Source organism: Mustelus asterias, chromosome 1 (genome assembly GCF_964213995.1).
Source record: "Mustelus asterias chromosome 1, sMusAst1.hap1.1, whole genome shotgun sequence".
Classification (NCBI taxonomy): Eukaryota; Metazoa; Chordata; class Chondrichthyes; order Carcharhiniformes; family Triakidae; genus Mustelus; species Mustelus asterias.
Window position 1 is genome coordinate 107,033,254 of NC_135801.1, and position 16,063 is coordinate 107,049,316.

A 16,063-nucleotide genomic window follows, 5' to 3' on the forward strand; every position below is an offset into this window, starting at 1 on the left:
CAAATGACATTATTGTAATCGGCGTTTTGGACCAATGGCCGAATTTTTGGAGGAGGCAGTCCTGAAGCAGGTAGGAAGAGTGCACTAAAGAATAACAATAATGGGCCCTAGTCAAAGTGGCAGAACAAATATCTAGTTAAATTATTCAGAAGGGTTACATGCCTTAGTGTTTATACCTGCAAAGGGTCAGAAGATGAAAAAAAATCATAGTTCAGAGTCCTGAGGTAGAATCTTAAAAGTGGCTACCTAAAATTATAATCGCTGGTCCAAGATAAAGTAATATAATTAACACACTCAAAGAGAGTTGTTTCCTAATAAGAGGGTCAGATTTATATTACCATTAGGTCCAATATTAGGCAGTAATTATGATGGTTGGTTCTTACAATACTTGTTGTATATTAAAGGACAAAATAAAGCAAGCTTAACCTTTTTAGGTATTAAATCAGATTCAGTAATTCTTCCCAAAATGAAAATAAACATCCCCAAGATATGACCTGATCACAAAATCTTTTGACAGGAATGCTGAACGGTACTAACTGAATCACAGTACTGCCTTTACATTTGAACTTGTAGGTCACATTTTTCTCCCGTCGTGTAACCAGCTGCTTTCTGACCTCACCAGTCCATCTGGAGATCTATTGCTCAAAACAACCAATCCAAATCAAGAATCAGGAGTCAAAATTCAACTGGGCAAAATATTTTAATGCAGAACATTAATAGGGAAAATTGGTCATTCAGCTCCTTTCTTCAGTTCTGCTGTTCAATTTCATCATGGCTGATTTGTATTTCATTAATCTGTTCTCTGCTTTTTTTTCTCCTTCAACTGCAGCTTTTTTGGTTCACAGCTGATGCTTATACACAGCTTTTTTTTTCCACCCAGTTCCAATCTCAGCATTATAAAACTGAGGCCAAGATGGAAATCATTCTATTTCTTGGACTTCCCCGAAATGTTCCAAAATTAAGTGAAAATTTATTTATTTCTGAGAGCATGGTTAGATGTAGTATCAGGGAGAGAGGAATGGAAAAACAGAAATTATGGGAGCGATTCTCCCAAAACTGCTGAATTGGTGGGAAAACTGTTCCAGATCACAACTGTTTTTTTCAATGCAACTTTAGACCCAAATCTCCGCACTCTGCAATGCAGAGGTCACAATCGTGAATCTTATTAAAAACCTGGGGGAGGGGAGGGGAGGGGAGGGGAGGGGCGGGGCCTATTCACACTGGAGTCTGACAGGTCTGGAACTCTGCGCATGTTCAGTGGTCCCGATCTGTCAGTCTCCCCGTTTGCTAGCCAGCTCGATCGCCAGCCCAGGACCCCCAGAGCGCTGCCTCTCCCAATCCCCTACCCCCCCCCCCCTCAATGGCCCGATCGCGACCCCCAAGACAATTCCCAGGCCAGCTCTGACACCCTGCTCCCCCCGTCCTAGAACGTCCCGAAGTCCAGCCCACCCCCCACCAGTAGTGACGACCCCCCGGAGCACCCCAATGTCCAACCCCCCACGGCAGACCACCAACCACCCCCCCCCCCCCCCGCCACAAAATCGCTGCCCTCCCTCCACCCCAGACCAATCCCCATGCAGAGTGGCAGCGGGACCCCCCACCCTCACCAATCGCCCCAAGGCCTCACCCACAATAGGCCCCACCCCCTTGGCACTGCCCGATGCTCGCTTGGCAGTGACAAGGTGCCCCTGGGCATGGGCACATTGCCCCTTGGGCAGTGCCAGGGGCACAGGCTGGCACTGCCAGGGTGCCCATGCCCAGGGGGCACCACCCCCTTCCGCCCGACCCCCTGGGAGAACCCAATTGCCCCCTCCCTTCATTCCGGCGGGTTCTCCTGCTAGTTCCCTGAACGTGGGGAGCTACTCTAAGCCTCGCCGGAATGAAGAACTTCTGGCAGGGTGGGAGATGCTATCAGACCCGGCAAGTTCCATGCCAGGCCCGATAATCACATTTAAATTACATTTAAAATATATTAAAAACAGATTTAAATTACTTACCTCTCTTCCTGCCGGTTTCCAGGGTGATCTCGACTGCTGTTCTCCAGCTCTGGGAGTCATGCATGCGTCGGGAACCCACACGCGGATCCCATAAAATGGCCGACATGTGATTTTCCCGACCGGACCCGCCAGAAAATCTGCGGGTCACAATGGGAGAATCTATGTTCTTTCAGGTATTTTGTTTGTGCATACTTTTGAACGCTCTTTCAATTTCCCTGTAAATTAAAGAGCTTTTGTGCCAGTAACGTTTGCTGTCTAGTCCAATTAAGTATCACAGTAGGTTAATTGGAATGTATGGAACAACAATCTGTAGAGCTGAAAAGATGGTATCTTTTCACCAACATACACAGACAAGTATATGACCTGTACCTTTTGGATACCTGCATATTCCCAAAGGATATGTGTACGTGCAATGTGGATAATTCAAAACATGTTTTCAAGTTCAGTACGGCTGCTAAAGCGATAAAATATGAGACTATGGATTAACCTCTTAGTTATTTGGGTAAAGACTATCATCACAAACAAAGCAAGGCTGTACTTCACAGTTCACCTTTCTGCCTTCCATCACTTTCGTTTCTCCTGATCCTCCCTTTCCCAACCTCGCATATAAAACAAAATGAAATTGCAAAAGCTTGATCATCTAACCCCAAGAGATTTAATGTAGCAAAATGTAAGAAAGTTAATACAATTGAAAATTAAACCTCTAAAGGACATTAACCAACCTACTTATTTTAAAAAATGGAGGTATCCTGTAAGTTATAGTTCTTGTACTGATCTCACAATGGGAGTGCATTAGAAGAATGATATTCTAAGGATTTACTTATTTACAAGTACTTATTTAGAACAGTTAACTATTTTGACAGACATACCAGTAGTTACAGTACTGCAACCAAGCTTTCTGAAGAGTTAAACAACTGAGCAAATAAACATCTACAAATTCAGCATACTGTATGTACTTCAGTGCAATGAAAGCTCGACTTTGAATCACAGGGACTCAGAACATCCTGGGTGAACTGCACAACTACAGTTTAAAACCAAAGGAGGAGCTGAAAATCGAGGCTATAACCTCTATCGAAATGTAACAAAGGGACTGATTCGTATTTGGTATGCATTTCAGCTCAAACCCCTATCACTTTCCAAATAAATCTCATAATAAGTAACAATCTTGTCACCAAACTAATTATGATTCTCAACTGAAAGCATGTAAGGCATGAAATAAACGTAACCAAAATGGCTTTGGTCCAGAGACTTCAAAGAGCTATGCAATATTTCCCAAGACATTTCCCCTGTCACTCTCCGGCCGATGTGTTAAATATATAGGGGGCAATCTTCCCAAAAAAATTCGAATTGTCAGAAAAGTCTGAAAACGGGAGTGTTCCTCACTGGCTTCTTGGGAGAGTTCAGTACTGCAATCTTCCCACACACTCAGTTTTTCTGACAGCAGGGAGTTCCCAGCTCGCCACGCTGAACAACCGGCATGGCGAGCCAGTAAAAATCTCCCCCAAAACGTTTCTAATATTAGTGGCTCCAGTTTTGAGCAGGAGTTCTGATTTCTAATTAAACATAAAAAGTGTCTACTGTTCAGTAAATATTACAGTAAATGAATAGTTGTAATCACAGGCTGTTTTATGTGTTACATAGCATTTCATTGTCTCCAAAAACAACCCATAAAGAAGATATCAAATAAGCATTTACAAACCCAGCAACAAAAATATTGGTTATGTGCATTGGCACATAACTCCGAAAGTTAATCAATTTGATATTGTAGTGTAAGAAATTGGTTCTGTGCGACACTTTTAACAGCTTCTGCCAATAACCATTTCAGATTTCCTTTTTAGTTTTTAAAAGATCATAGAATCCTACAGTGCAGAAAGAGGCCATTCGACCCATCGAGTCTGCACCAACCACAATCCCACCCAGGCCCTATCCACATATCCCTACATATTTACCCACTAACCCCTCTAACCTGTGCAACCCGGGACACTAAGGGGCAATTTAGAATGGCCAATCAGCCTAGCCCGCACATCTTTGGACTGTGGGAGGAAAATGGAGCACCCGGAGGATACCCACGCAGACACGGGGAGAATGTGCAAACTCCACACAGACAGCGACCCAAGCCGGGATTCGAACCCAGGTCCCTGGAGCTGTGAAGCAGCAGTGCTAACCACTGTGCTACCGTGCCGCCCATGATGTAGAGGACAGAGAATCTATATGAAAAATAAGGTACAAATGTTTGATTATTTTACTGACATTTACAGTGGCTAATGTAAATAAATATCTAAACGTGCAGCCATGAACCTTGCAGAGAAGAAAAGTAAATCTTCCTGCAGCTAAAGGTTGAAATCTTGATGCAGTGTGTGCTGACTCTGGAGTTTCATATCCCGATGACATATTTGTTGATGCATGGAGTAAAAATCCATCTGCTTTTCCCAAGCAGACAAGGGAAATGTCTACAGCAGTACAGAAACCAGAGAATATAAACAGAAATCATACCCAATATAGTACAGGCAAGTACCCTACAAAATAGAGCTCAGATGAGGCAATGGGTTAAACTACTGTTCTTTTGTATCTGGAAATGGAGCTCAAAATCATCAAAGCCTTAAGAATTCTGAATGATACGAGTTGGACTCTGAACCCAACAATGTGTATTACCAAATGGTGCCTTTATAATAGAAGAAAATCATCCCACATTACTTCAAAGTGACACAAGGGGAAAGAAAAAGAACACTGAGTCAAATAAGAAGATATTCCATGGGGTGGCAGGAGATGGATTTTAAATATGGTTTGAAAAGAGGGAAAGGTAGAGGGGCAGAGAGGTTTTAGGGAATGAATCCCGGTCCAGAAGGCTGAATTAAGATATTGCTACTAATAATGGGGCAAAAAGACAAGAAATGCACAGAAGGTCCAAGGGACAGTGAGGGGAGGGTGGGAGGTAGGGAACAGTTAAGGCATAAAGGGGTGCAAAGGTGAGAGAGGTGGAACAGGAGGGGCAGAGTTGCACATGGACTCCAGCAGTTCAGGAGGGCAGATGATAACCACCTTCTCAAGGACAATTAAGAATGGAGAATAAATAGTGGCCCAGCCAGCAACGCTCACATCCCCAGAAAAAACTCACCTCTTGATGCAACTCTTCTCATCTCTTTCATTGCCAAGTTTTCATGAGTCCCAGGAGACCTGGTCTCCACGAGATAAAAAAAAATCAAAAACCCTCATAACATGGAGGCAGACAACTTCCTTAAAAGATTACTAAATACCTAAATGCACTGACCTATTTATTCCTAAGTGTTTTCTTTTAAAATGCTAGTTTTGTTTTATTTGTTTCATTTTGTTTTATATGTTCGATAAGTATGGTATGTATATAGGAGCAGACCAACAGAGGGGTTGTTGGTTAGGGGTACATGACATTCAGTGCAAAAGCTTATAGCGTGCGAAGACCAGGCTCCAGTGTTCTGGCTATTTGAGTTGTAACATAGAGGTTGCCGAGGTTAGCCTACAATGGGTACAGTTGCAAGATGGTCAGTAAGAAAGAAGGATGGAGCAATTGATTGCTGCTCAATTCTCAACAGGTTCTTATGTGACATCCTATAGGAATCTTAAGCCTCTGTGACAAAAATAGACTGTTCTACCTCAACCTTCTCAATCTGTCTACAGCCATTGCATTGTTGACATTCCCCTGCAATGCCACCCCACTGTCATCCAGCTAGGTCTATCCCTATCTATCCAATTCTAATCAGAGACAGATATGCAATAATTTATTTTCTCATTCCTGCACCATTACCTCTGGTGACCCCCAAGGATCTACCATTGGCTTTATTTCTCAACCACATGCTGTTCAGAAAATGCAGCCTCAGTATCCACAAGTATGCTGATGACACCCAGCTCTACTGCACTGCTACATCATGGAATCATAGAACCTACAATGCAGTAGGAGGCCATTCGGCCCATCGAGCCTCCACTAACAACAATTCCACCCAAGCCCTATCCCCGTAACCGGAGTAAACCCATGCAGACAAGGGGAGAATGTGCAAACTCCACACACACAGTCACCTGAAACCGGAATCGAACCCAGGTCTCTGGTGCTGAGGCACCACGGTGCCACCCTGCTACATCTCTAGATATGTCAGCTAATTCTAAAATGTTGCTGTTTGTCCAACATGCAGTACTCGAAGAACACAAATTACCTCCAATTTAACATTGGAATGACAAGAGCAATTGTTACCAATCTCTGCCAGAACCTAGTTACCCACTCTGAGACGAAACTAAACTGTTCACAATCTCATCATATTTGACCCCGAGATGAGTCACTGGCCACAAATCCAAGCCATCACTAAGATCGCCTATTTCCACCTCCATAACATTACCTTACTCCACACCTGCTTCAGCACATCTGCTACAGAAATCCTTATCCATGCCTTTGTTACCTTTGGAACTGACTATTCTAATGCACTTGTGGTTGGCCTCCCAAGTTCTACCTTCCAGAAACTGGGTCCTCACATCAAATCTTGTTCAGCTCCCTGACCTAAATTGGCTCCCAGTTAAGCAACGTCTCAATTTCAAAATTCTCATCATTTTAAAATCACTCCATGGCCTCCCCTCACACTACCTGTAACCTCCTCCAGCCCTTTGAGATATCTGCACTTTTCTAATTCTGACCTCTTGAGCGTTGCTGATTTTAATCGCTCCATCACCAGGGGCTGTGTCGTTCAGCTGTCTAGGGCCTTAAGCTCTCCAATTCCCTCCCTCTCTAGCTCACTTTCCTCTTTTAAGACGCTTCTTGAAACTCACCCCTGACCAAGCTTTTAGTCATCTGCCCTAATATCTCCTCATATGATATGTGTCCTATTTTGTTTTATAATGCCCCCTTGTACCTTGGAACATTTTAAGGGTGTATAAATACAAGTTGCTGTCATTGCCAACTCACAAGGTACTCAGTGCAATTGATCTTGCAATGTCAATAATAGGGGTGTAAGGACAGCCACCAAAAGAAACGGAAAATTCACGAATGCAATCAGGGGTAGGAAACTTCCATTTTTAATGCTGAAAACAGTGTTTCCAGGAAGTGCATCTGATTCCATCCTTAAATGCACGGTGGTGACCTTGGTGAGAAAAAACATTTTTAAATGAAAAAACAGAGGCAATCAAGAAATCTGCTCAATCAACAAAAAACCCCAAAGGCTGACTCTGTCTCAGGTGGCTAATTGTTTAATCTTGAGCAAAAGACAATTAAATGTCCCAGACAGGGACATTTGTTACAGTGATAGGCAACTTTCTACTGTGTGGTGAAAATCAGGCTAGTATAAATGGGCATTTATTTGTCACAATCGTTTAAGAATTACATACAAATAATGAAGAAAGTCAAAGTAAAATGTCTATTGTTACGTAGAATGTTATTTTCATGTGTGACATGGAAACAGAAGTGCAGATTATAAGCACAGGAAGCCAAGGCAGGGTTTCCCACAGGATTTCCTTGCGATATTTAAAAAATCAAAGCTTACAGACGTTTTGCTTTGCATCACCTCACACATTAACAGGATTTAAAGCTCAGACATCCACCCATGGCTAATTTGAACAGTGGAAATGCAAGTACTTTGCATGAATTAATTGCCATTTATAGCAGGACTCTCATTTTAAAAGCCTTTTGCAAAAAAAAAATCAGAATACCCAAGCATCAATACTCACATCTATGTAATCAAATTTCTCACATCTGCCGAGCATGTCGATAATTGTTCTTCCTTCTCACTGGTTCATGTCCATAAGCAGATAATAAAATAATGTGAACCAATTTTCCCCATTTTCACTCCAGACATTGTGGAATATTTGCCAATGACATCAGTCAAAGCACTGACAGGCAACCAACAACAACTTGCATTTATAAAGTGGCTTCAATTTAGCTCCTCAGGAGATTACTCAGTCAAAAATTGATGCTGAGTTTGAGAGAGAGAATAGGATAGGCACAGTCTCAGATGTAAGTCTTAAGGAGCATCTTAAAGGAGGAGATCCTTGAAATTGCAAAGTGCCCCTCCCCCATACCATTACGGTAACTTAACCGAACTGGTAAAGCTGAAGGATGACCTGCTTTTAACCACATAAATAACTGGCTTCTATGTGAGAAATAATCATTTGTGCTTCCCTAATAAATACATATAGAACCTCCTCACTGCAGTGTATGAAGACATCAGTCATGATGTGGAGATGCTGGCGTTGGACTGGGGTAAACACAGTAAGAAGTCTCACAACACCAGGTTAAAGTCCAACAGGTTTATTTGGTAGCAAAATCCACTAGCTTTCGGAGCGCTGCCCCTTCGTCAGGTGAGCGGGAATTCTATTCACAAACAGGACATATAAAGACACAAACTCAACTTACAATTTTGTACATGCACCATTTAAACAGGAATGCACTATGTAACCATGTAGCATTCATTCTCTAAGTTTCATTTTGTTAGCTAAACCCCACTTCAGTGCATGTAGTGATAATGATTTTTTAAAAGACAGGCAAATTACCACACGGATGCAACTGTTCAAGAAGGCAGCACATCACCACCTTCTCAAGGGGCACTGGGGAATGGGCAATAAATGCTGGCCTAGCAAGCAACACAGGCCTGGGTGGGATGGTTGTTGTGCAGACTCGATGGGCCGAAAGACCTCCTTCTGCACTGTAGCGATTCTATGATTCTATTACTGACTAACCGCAGAAACTCTACAAGTAGCTAAAGCTTTGTTCCAAAATAAACAAAATTACAGGTCTAAAAATGAATCAATTATCATGTTCAATTAAATATCCTTGCCATCCTCCCGAGGATGAATGTTCACTAGTTTTATCGCACATCAGATTTGTTTTGACTCCTGGTGCCAAGTTCTTACCTAGATGGTGCCATCTCCAGAAAAAGCTTTCTGGTCTTACTGAATCTAGTCCCCAACAAGATGCAATAAAAAAAAGAGTGGCGGATTTTTCAAAAATTGCAGAGTGTTGGGTCAGGCGAGAAAGCAGTGTGAAACTTACTTTCACAGCTGCCGATTCTAGCTTGATCAAACAGCACTCTGTGCAATTCCAAAGTGCTGGCGAGAAACAAGGAGCTCACAGCCAGCTGGGGAGGCGGGGGCCTAAAAAAACTCACCGACAATTCAGAGATCAGGGGCTGTTAAGAACATTAGGGCCCTCTTTGGACATGGGGAACATCCCTCAGTCCTCACACTTAGAGGGGCAAGCTCCCCCCACCACTGAAAAACTGGGGCGCCACCCACTCACACACACGGGAAATCCCAGAAAGCCCGGCCCTGGCATTGCCAACTTGACAGGTACCATGTACCTTACCACCTGGGGCCTATACTTATCTCTGCACCCCTGGTGTGGTTATCACGGCCAGTTTTTGTTTTTGACGTCACGCCGGTGGGGATGGGGACATTTAACTCTCCTGGAAGCAATGGCGTTAAATCATTTAATGATATTTAAATTCAGTCAATTCTGGGTGTCAACCTGATTACATCACCTGCGTTGGGAAAGGAAGCTCTCAAATGAACGTCATACCACCATAAATTCCATTATGACCCTTTCGCAAGAATTAGCGGCCAGAACGGGATTTGCGCCCATGGTAAACGGGCCCCAAGAATCGTGCCCAGTATTCCCAATGGTCAGCCTTGGTGAATCGGAGAAGTTTACTGTTTTGTTCATCACCATTAAGTCAGGGGTTTTGGCACTAACATTGCCCTTAATCCAATACAAAATAACACTATTCTGAATTTATTTCTGTGAATGTAAATTGAATAAGATTTATGAATATGCATGTTTACAGGTTAATACCAGAGCTGGAGAAGTCATTTTGGTCTATTGTCTGGAAGAATTATGACAACAGCTCTAATGTACATTCACAGCCCAAAAGGCATAGAGCAGCTGCAGTCACCAACATTACAGGAAACAATAATTTCCACAATCATTTTTCACATCTAGCTTCCTTCTGGTAAGGTGAACACTTAGAATGATGACATTTGGACTGGTAGCCAGCTGTGCATTCATATATGAATCATTAATAGTCTTTAACATATGAATGCGAATCAAATAACAAAAACAGCAGGAATATGCAACCCAGCAGCCATTCCATTAATTAAGGGCGGAAAATGCCATACATTTAATAACACGCAAAAGACTGGACAGCCAGACAGCACTTACACATTACACCACTTTTGTCCCAGGTTTTTAGAGTCATGCCAAGCCAATCGCTGAGCATGCTACTTTCAAAGATGCTGAACTACTGCCTTCCAACAAGACAGATTTGAAGTAACAACGTGCAAAAATGGCCCTCCATTTTCTGAATCAGCAATGTGTCCATAGGAGGAGATAACATCGCATACCCGAGGCTTCAATTTTAACAACAATTTTCTTCAATTTGGAATCTGGGCTGCAAACTTCTAAATGCATGCTCAAGTGAATTGTATGCCTTGGTGCAAGTAAACCAATTTACTGAGTTAATTCAGTGCCACTGTAAAAACAGATAAGAAAACTTGCATTTACATGGTGCTTTTCACAACCATAGAACTTCTCAAAGTGTTTTATTGCCAATGAGGCACTTTTGATGGAAGCAAAATACTGAGGATGCTGGAGACCTGAAACAAAATCAGATGCAAGTGCTGGAAAAAATTCAGCAGGTCTGGCTGCAACTGTGGAGAGAGAAACAAAGTTAATGTTTCAAGTCCAATGTGACTCTTCTTCTGAACCCCAAAGTACCCTTGAAGCATAGTCACTGTTGAAATGCAGGAAACAAAAATAAAGAACCTGACTTTGCACGTGTATTTAAACTAATTTGCAGGGCTGCGTGCGACAGTACATACAAAACAGGCCAAGTGGTCTCCTTCAGAGCTGGGAGATTAATTTAGCACCTTTCATAACCTCAATCATGCACTTTTAAAGTTTTGCCACTGTTGTAATATAGAAAACACAGAAGCCAATTTACACACAAGATTCCACAAACATCAATGAGATAATGACCTGATAATTTCCATAGAATCCCTACAGGGTAGATGGTACTTATTTGGCCCATCGAGTTTGCACCTTGTCTCCAAAACAGCATCTTAATCTTATCCAGGGTACCCCCGCTGTAACCCCGCACATTTACCATGGTTAATCCCCTAACCTAAACATATTTGGACAAAGGGGCAATTTTAGGCTGGCAAATCCATCAAACCTGCACATCTTTGGACCATGGGAGGGAACCAGAGCACCCAGAGGAAACCCATGCAGACACAGAGGGAATGTGCCAACTCCACATTGTCACCGAAGGCCAGAATTAAACAGGAGTTCCTGACACTATGAGACTGCAGTGCTAACCAAAGTACCATCCACAAATCTGCTTTACTGATTGATTGATTTATTGTCACATGTACTAGCATAGTGAAAAATATTGTTTCTTGCGTGCTACGCAGACAAAGCACACTGTTCATAGAGAAGGAAAGGAGAGCATGCAGAATGTAGTGTTACAGTCATAGCTAGGGTGTAGAGGAAGACCAACTTAATATAAGGTAGGCCCATTCAAAAGTCTGATGGCAGCAGAGAAGATGCTGTTCTTGAGTCAGTTAGTACGTGACCTCAGATTTTTGTATCTTTCTCCCGACGGAAGGAGGTGGAAGAGAGTATGTCCGTGGTGTATGGGGTCCTTGATTATGCTGGCTGCTTTTCCAATCCAGCGGAAAGTGTAGAAAAGATCAACGGATGGAAGGCTGGTTTGAGTGATGGACTGGACTTTGTTCATGACCCTTTGTAGTTTCGTGCGGTCTTGGACAGAGCAGGAACCATACCAAGCTATGATATATCAGGAAGGATGTTTTCTATGGTGCTTCTGTAAAGGTTGGTGAGAGTTATTGGTGTTCATTGGTGGATAAACATTGGCCAAAATGCCAGCTTGAATCCCCTTGCTCTTCAAAATAGTGCCATGGAATATTTTATGTTAATTTGAGGGGGCAAATGGAGCCTCGGGTCAACATCTCATCCAAAAGGCAAAAAGCTGACCATGATGGTCTGGAGCACCATCTACAAACCTAGAGAATGTTACTGGTCTGCACTGGCTAACCAACCTAACCCACCCACACTGAATACAAACCAGTGATATTAAATTTGATGGTATCACAAGGCAACAGAAAAACATGATTTCTTGTAACATAGTTATAGTAGGGAAGAGCTTTGACAACATAATTCAACACTCAGTGTTCTGCAACTTGAACTGATTAAATGGAGAGATGGATTTCATAGAACCAGCAGCAGCAATAGAAAACCATGCATGTGCAGACTTGTACATTATCTTTCCAGCTGCAAACATTTTTTGGTTTGTGCCGGCCAGTGATGAAGCAACCACGTAGCTGGTTGGCCTGTAAGGTCACCATTTAAACTGACTGCACGCCACAGCTGTTTATATTTCTCAGTACTGTGCCTGTGGTAGAATTGCAGCAGCAAGAGATGCCATCATTTATATTGCAGCAGGAATGCTTGGGAAGGTGGATTCCAGCAAGAATGCTAGTCAAAGCTGATTCCACATCAGCAAGGTAAAATAAATGCAATATTTATTGCTATTACACATGCAGACCTTCAGTATCTATATTTATGGATTGTTACTTAGTTAGGTCTACTATCACTTTTGTTGTACCTAGAATGATCAATTATATTTTTGCAGCACAACAAAACATGGCATTTTTCTATCAATCATACCACATCACATCTTGTTGAAACATCTTTATGTCCTATCTATGGGTTGTGCATAATCAACGACGGCGCATTCTTCAAAATAATAACATGGGAACATGGCATCAGAGCAGCATCTCCTTCACTCAAATCCTAACAGCAAATATCTTCCTGCACCATGTCAAAAATTAAAACAAATATATTTTCTTCATAGTTTTCCATTTTATTCTGTACACTACGACCACTGTAAAAAAGCACATTTGATTGGGTAAAAGTGCCTTCAGCATGACCTTTAAAGATTTCCAACTGCATCATACCACTGATTATTTAGCTGATAATCAGTCATACCATACTGGTATTGAATTACAGCAGCAGCTTTTCCCCCAACTCAAATAGTTAACAGGGTAATCAAAGGAAAGGGTGGGGCTGATAAGGAACCAAAAATGAGATCTTCCTATGGAGGTAGAGAGCATGGCTGAGATACTGAATGAGTCTGTCTTCACTAGGGAAAAGGATACTGCAGAAAGAGGCCATTCGGCCCATTGAGCCTGCACCGACAACAATCTTACCTAGGCCCTAACCTAGTAATCCCACACATTTACTCGACTAATCTCCTTCTCACCAAGGGACAATTTTAGCATGGCTAACCAACCTAACCCACACATCTTTGAACAGTAGTAGTAGTAGTAAAGGAGGCAGGATTTATTCCCACTTGGAAATAAGTGGACGTATTAGTGAGAAGCAACATGGTTTTGTGAAGGGGAGGTCATGTCTCACGAACTTGATCGAGTTTTTCGAAGAAGTGGCAAAGATGATTGATGAGGGTAGGGCAGTGGATGTTGTCTACATGGACTTCAGTAAGGCCTTTGACAAGGTCCCTCATGGCAGACTGGTGCAGAAGGTGAAGTCGCATGGGATCAGAGGTGAGCTGGCAAGGTGGATACAAAATTGGCTCAGTCAAAGAAGACAGAGGGTAGTAGTGGAAGGGTGCGTTTCTGGATGGAGGGCTGTGACAAGTGGCGTTCCTCAGGGATCAGTGCTGGGACCTTTGCTGTTTGTAATATATACAAATGATTTGGAGGAAAATGTAACTGGTTTGATTAGTAAGTTTGCAAACGACACAAAGATTGGTGGATTTGCGGATAGCGATGAGGAACATCAGAGGATACAGCAGGATATAGATCAGTTGGAGACTTGGGCGGAGAGATGGCAGATGGAGTTTAATCCGGATAAATGTGAGGTAATGCATTTTGGAAGGTCTAATACAGATAGGAAAAATACAGTAAATGGCAGAACCCTTAAGAGTATTGATAGGCAAAGGGATCTGGTTGTACAGGCACACAGGTCACTGAATGTGGCAATGCAGGTGGAGAAGGTAGTCAAGAAGGCATATGGCATGCTTGCCTTCATCGGCCTGGGCTTTGAGTTAAAAAATTGGCAAGTCATGTTGCAGCTTTATAGAACCTTAGTTAGGCCACATTTGGAATATAGTGTTCAATTCTGGTCGCCATACTACCAGAAGGATGTGGAGGCGTTGGAGAGGGTACAGAAAAGATTTACCAGGATGTTGCCTAGTATGGAAGGCATTAGCTATGAGGAGAGGTTGGAGAAACTTGGTTTGTTCTCACTGGAACGACGGAGGTTGAGGGGCGACCTGATAGAAGTCTACAAGATTATGAGAGGCATGGACAGAGTGGATAGTCAGAAGCGTTTTCCCAGGGTGGAAGAGTCAATTACTAGGGGGCACAGGTTTAAGGTGCAAGGGGCAAGGTTTAAAGGAGATGTACGAGGCATGTGTTTTTTACACAGAGGGTGGTGGGTGCCTGGAACTCGTTGCTAGGGGAGGTAGTGGAAGCGGATACGGTAGTGACTTTTAAGGGGCGACTGAATAGGATAGGAATAGAGGGATATGGTCCCCGGAAGGGTAGGGGGTTTTAGTTAAGTCAGGCAGCATAGTCGGTGCAGGCTTGGAGGGCTGAAGGGCCTGTTCCTGTGCTGTAATCTTCTTTGTTCTTTGAGGCTGCAATAACACTAGCAGTCAGGATCAAATCCAATGAAGAAGTTGACTTAAAAGATTGACAATCCTCAAAGCTGAAAAATCAACTGACCTGCATCTCGAGTTACTGAAGGAAGAGTTAAAATTGCAAAGACTCTTTCAATCCACCTGGGGTGGTGCCAGAAGACTGAAGACTGTAAATGTGACACCCCATTTTTAAAAGGGGGAGGAGGATAAAGTCAGCAATTAGAGGCCAATCAGCCTAATGTTAGTGGTGGGGAAACCGACAATAATCTGGTTTGGAAAAGTATGGGCTCATAAACGAAAATCAGCACAGACTAATTAAAGCTAAGCCACTTTTGACTGATTTGATCAAGTTCTTTGATGAATTAAGGGAGAAGACTGCTGAAGGCATTGTGGTTGTGTGTATGGACTTTCAAAAGCCATTTGACAAAGTATCATGGAAAATGGACTTGTTAGCAAAACTAAAGCCTGTGGAATTAAAGGAACAAGGGCAACATGAATACAACATTTTTAATCATTTTTATTCATTGGAGTTTAGAAGAGTGAGAGGAAATCTCATAGAAACTTATAAAATTCTAACAGGATTAGACAGGGTGGATTCAGAAAGAATGTTCCCGATGGTGGGAGAGTCCAGAACTAGAGGTCATAGTTTGAGGATAAGGGTTAAGCCTTTTAGAATTGAGGTGACGAGACATTTCCTCACCCAGAGAGAATGGTGAATGTTTGGAATTCACTACCGCAGGAAATAGTTGAGCCCAAAACATTGTGTGATTTCAAGAAGAAATTAGACATAGCTCCTGGGGCTAAAGGAATCAAGGGATATGGGAGGTAAGGGGGATTAGAATATGAATTTGATGATCAGCCATGATCAAAATGAATAGCGGAGCAGGCTCAAAGGGCTGAGTGGCCTACTCCTGCTTCTATTTTCCATGTTTTTATGACTAGGGAGCAGAGAGTCATAGTAAACTGTTGCTTTTTGGACTCAAGTGACGTGTTCTCCAGGGGTCAGAATTTGGGTCACTACTCTTTTTGATGTAAACAATCAGTCTTGAGTACACGTCTAAATTTGCAAATAACACGAAACTTTGAAATGGAGACGGTAGCAACAGGTTTCAGGAGGACATAGAGAGACTGCTAAAATAAGCCTACATATAGTAGGTTAAATATAATGCAGAGAGAGGCGATACATTTTGGTTGGAAGAATGAGGAGAAACAATAGCCCATAACTTGCTGGCTCCCCAGCATCGTTACCCCAAAGAAGCGCTGGGAAATCCCTTTCTGAAGTTCCTAAGGAAGCGTTTAATGGGCAATTGCCCAGACGTGCCAGCTCCCCCTGGATAATTGCACTGGGAACCATCTGGCAAAGCGATTTAAGTCACAGTT

At 42.6% G+C, this 16,063-nt stretch overlaps 1 protein-coding gene across 6 annotated transcripts in view; it reads right to left on the reverse strand.

Moving 5' to 3' along the window:
- LOC144495888 (amyloid beta precursor protein binding family B member 2-like) overlaps nucleotides 1-16,063 on the reverse strand; it is a 330,576-nt gene that overhangs the window by 234,801 nt on the left and 79,712 nt on the right. The window lies entirely within an intron of this gene.